The sequence below is a fragment of the Notechis scutatus genome, unplaced genomic scaffold, assembly GCF_049901735.1.
Source record: "Notechis scutatus isolate UNSWTSFEM ecotype Mainland unplaced genomic scaffold, rNotScu1.2 NSCUCTG179, whole genome shotgun sequence".
In the NCBI taxonomy this organism is placed as follows: Eukaryota; Metazoa; Chordata; class Lepidosauria; order Squamata; family Elapidae; genus Notechis; species Notechis scutatus.
In genome coordinates this window covers 1-4,767 of record NW_028263052.1, presented here as the reverse complement: position 1 = coordinate 4,767, position 4,767 = coordinate 1, and positions in this window count along the sequence as shown.

Genomic DNA, 4,767 nt, shown 5'->3' with positions numbered 1-4,767 from the left:
TCTGGGCTGGTTGTGCTGGCCTGGCTACTCTTTCCTGGTGACGTTCCTGGGGTTGCTTGATCGGTGGGACTCTCATTTGCTGGTGAGTATGGCTGGTTTATTTGTGGGTTTTTTGTTCCGGTTGGGGTTTGTTCGGCTTGCGCTAGGGGTTTCCCTTTTTCTTTAACGCTTTCCGTCCCCCCCCCTTCTAGTTTCTTGGTCGGGTGTATGGTTGTTAGCTATTCTGGACCTTAGCTGGTTAATGTGCCGTTTCCAGTGTTTCCCGTCGGTTGTTTCTAGCCGGTATGATATGGGCCCGGTTATTTGGGTGATCGTTGCTGGGATCCATAGTGGTTCCCCCGACAGGTTTTTTGCGTATACGGCATCCCCTATGTTAAATTGTCTGTGTTTGCTGGAGGAGCCCGGGGGTTTGTCGGGGGTATATGTGGGGTGCATTCTATCTAGGGTTGATCGTAGTTTCCTGCCCATCATTAGTTCTGCCGGGCTTCTGTTTGTGGTGGCACTCAGCGTGATGTGTTGGATGAGGAGCAGTTTATTAATTTTGTCCTGTATATTGGTTGTTTCTATTTTCTGAATGGCCTTTTTTGTGTATTGTACCATGCGTTCCGCTCGTCCGTTCACCGCCGGTTTTGCCGGCACGGTTAGTGCATGGCGTATGCCCAGGCCAGCTAGAAATTGTTCAAACGCTAGTGCGGTGAACTGGGGGCCGTTGTCCGACACTATTACGTCTGACAGGCTGTGTGTGGCAAAGAGTTTGCCCAGTTTTCTTATTACCGCCTCTGTCGTGGTTGATTTCATGGTGCTTAACTCCAACCAGTTGGAGTAAGCATCCATTGTGATGAGATATATATGCCCTTTGGTCGTCCCCGCGAAGTCTATGTGAATCCGAGACCACGGTCCTCTTGGTGTTTCCCATTCATGTGTTGGGGCTGTGGGAGGACTGGGTCTGGACTCTTGGCATTGACTGCATTTGGCTACCCAGGTTTCAATCTGTTTGTCCATGCCTGGCCACCATGCATAGCTTCTGGCCAGGCTTTTCATCTTGACCATCCCTGGGTGTCCCTCATGCAGCATTCCCAATACCCTTTCTTGTAATGTCTCTGGGATTACCACTCTGTCCCCCCAAAGTATACAGCCCCTTTCGGTAAAAAGTTCGGTTTGTTTGTTTCTGAAGGGTCTGAATACTTCGTCCTTGTCCCCTTCCGGCCATCCTTTTCCAACCCAGCTTAGGACTCGCGCCAGCCGCTTGTCTTTATTTGTTTCTCTGGCAATGTCTGGCACGGTCACTAGTGGGTTGGGCATTGTCTCTATTTGGAATACCTCCGTCGTGGGAGCCGGGTCGTCTTCGAGGTCGGGCAAGGGTGAACGGCTCAGGGCGTCTGCGTGGGTGATGTCCTTCCCGGGTCGGTGAATCAGCTGGTAGTTGTATGCTGACAGGAACTCAGACCACCTTGTCATTCTTGGTGATAGAATGTTCGGTGTGGCCTTATTTCCTGCCAGGATCCCTAGCAACGGCTTGTGGTCCGTAATGATTGTAAAGGTCCTACCGTAAAGGTATTCGTGGAATTTCTTGACGCCGGCGATGACTGCTAGGGCCTCCTTGTCGAGCTGGCTGTAGTTCCGCTCCGGTTTTGAAAGTGTCCTTGATGAGAAGGCGATGGGTGCTTCCCTCCCATCTGGTAGCTGGTGGCTGAGGATGGCGCCGATCCCAAAAGGCGATGTGTCGCACGTTACCGTTAATGGCAGGGTCTCGCTGTACTGGATTAGTACTGCGTCAGATGTTAGCAGTTTCTTTGTGTTGTTGAAAGCGCTCTCCTCCCGTGCTCCCCAGGTCCAGGTGGCTGTTTTATCTAACAGCCTATGCAACGGTTCCGCCACGGTCGCCTTTTGGGGTAGGAAGACATTGTAAAAGTTTAACAGTCCCAAGAAAGCCTGCAGTTCCGTTTTGCTTTTGGGTCGTGGCGCTTCCCTTATGGCTCTCAGTTTCTTTTCTGTGGGGTGGATGCCATGTTTGTCTAGGAGGTACCCTAGGAACTCGACCCTTTCAGCCCTTAGCTGGCACTTCCCTTTTTTGACTTTGAGTCCCGAGTCTCTGAATTTCTTCAGTACCTCCCTCAACCGGGTTTCTAGTTGCTTTTCGTTTTTCGCGGCCACCAAGACGTCGTCAAAGTAGGGCACCACCCCTCTATGCCCTGGAGGAGTCTTTCCATGAGGCTTTGGAAGACCCCGGGTGCCACGCTGACTCCGAACTGGAGCCGGTTACAATGGAAAGCTCCCCGGTGCGTTACGATGGTCTGGGCTTCGGTGGTTGCGGTGTCGACCGGCAGTTGCTGATAGGCTTGTGCCAGGTCGAGCTTTGCGAAGACCCGGCCTCCCCCCAGTGAGTGCAGAAGGTGTTGCACAACTGGGACGGGGTATGCGCTTTGTTGGAGCGTGTGGTTGAGGGTGGCCTTATAGTCCCCACAAATTCTCACGGACCCATCTGGTTTGATGGGGGTGACTATTGGGGTCTCCCACCTGGCATGATCGATTGGCTCCAGTACCCCTTGTGCGATGAGCTTATCTAGCTGCTCATCGATTTTGGGCTTGAGGGCAAATGGCTTAAGGCGGATCGGTGCGATGGTCGAGTCAATATTGAAAGATATAGGGGACCCCCGGTACTTGCCTAGGCTGTCATCGAAAACTTCCCGGAAGTCCTCCACGAGCGCCGCTTCCCAGTCCGACTCTGCGGTATGGTGGATTCCGGTTACTTCAATGCCTAGAGGCGTGAACCACTGTAGTCCCAATAGGCTCGGCCGATCCCGGTCGACGATGGTCAGGGGTAGTACTTCGGTGTGGTTCTTGAATGTGACTTTAAAATGGCCTCTGCCAACTACAGGGATACGGTTTCCCTGGTAGTCTTTGAGGGTTAGAGCTTGATCTTCTAATTCCTTTTGGCAGATTGAGGGGACCAGGTGCTTGATGGTGTGCCATGAGACCATGGAGAGGGAGGACCCGGAGTCCACCTCCATGTCGCATGGCTGGTCTTCTATTCCCACCGTGACGTATACTTTCCTGGTGTCTCTTGTTGAGGAATGGCCGACGATGACGGTCTGGTGCGTTTCCTCCCTTTGCCTTGCTTCGTTGAGCCGCCTATTCCGACCTTCTTGGCTCCAACGGCTCTCCGACTGTCGATCTCTGTGGCTGTTGGGGTTGTTTTCTTGTCTGTGCGGGCTGCCATCTCGACGCCGCGGGCTGTAGCGTCTTCTATTTCTGCACACTTTGGCGATGTGCCCTCGTTTCTCGCACTGCCGGCAAACGGCATCTAAGAACCGGCAGTCCGATCGGGGGTGATCGCCTCTGCAGCCGGCGCACTGGAACCTCGACTTGCGACCTTGGTTTTCCCGCCGCCCTCGGGCCGCTTGCAATCGGTGGATTTCCTCCTCCTTGTCCTCGGTTCCCGAGAAGGAGTCTATGTCACCGTGGTGTGTGGTTGCATCCTGGGGGTCGCTCTCGGGTCATTTCTCGGTGTTTGGTGCCGCCTCGCTGGTCTCTGCTCGGGGTGTGATGCTCGATTGTTGCATCCGAGCCGCCGATTTCTTGGCTGCTTCTGCCGCGGATATGTCTGTGAGGGCATCGGTGAGGGAGATGTCGCCCTTCGCCATGATGCGGCTCTGGAGGATAGGGTCTCGGAGCCCCAGGACGATGTGGTCATCCAGGTCGGCGAACTCGCATAGGCTGCCCAAATCTCGTAGGGCCGCTATGAAGTCGCCAAGCCCTTCGCCATCGCGCTGGTTCCGTCTGTAGAATTCGTGCCGACGGATGAGGATGGGCACGGCGGGGGCGTAGTGGCTTCTCAGTAGGGGCTTGAGTTCACTCCATTCCATGGTTTTAACGTCCTCGGGTTTGGCCAAGGCTTTGGCCATCTTAAATACGGTTGGTCCGCAGTGTGCGAGGAAGACGGCCCGCTTCTTGTGACCGTTGGCATCCTTAAGATTGCTACACTCGAGGAACATCTGGAACCTATCGGTATAGGATTCCCAGTCCTCGGTAGCGGGATTGAAGGGTGCGGGTGGCGAGTTGACGCCGGCCATGTTGCTTGCCGCTGTGTGCCTCTCCGCCATGTGCTGGGTGGTCTCTTTGTCTCACGATCCCACCCTCGTCGCCAGTGTTAGATCTGAGGTGGATCGGGTCGAATGAGACGCAAGACCATTCTGTGAGTTCAGGTCTTTATTTGCAATAAGAACAGTCTAAAGAATACAAGCTGCGGCAGCCCTTCATATAGGGCTGGCTCGCGGCTCGACGGCCAATGGCAGCGCTTTGAATCTCCCGCGATCGGCAAAGCCAATCGCGGTAGCTTCTTAGCGCTCCAATCACGGCCGGGGTGTCGACCAATCAGGTCGTTGTCCGTCGGGACCAATCGGTTTCGAGGGTTTGGAGTATGCTAATACAGCACACTCTTCCTCTTCTCTCATTCCCTCTATTTCACTCTTTCCCTCTCTTTTTCTCTCTTTCCCCCTCTCTATATATCTCTCTCTCTTTCTCTAACTCCCCCCCTCCACTCTGTGTGTGTGTGTGTGTGTGCAAAAGAGAGGCATGGATAAGTATGACCAAGTCTGGTCTCTTTAAGAACCTCTCCAACTATTAACCGGCCCTTTCAGGGGACACTTTTCCCCAAGCAGGACGAAGCTTCTCTCCCAATGGGACCAAAAGGACCTCCAGCCAATCATGATTCAAATTCATCTGAATTCAGGCCCTGGTCTTTTTTTTCTTTGCTAGTTTGGGCAC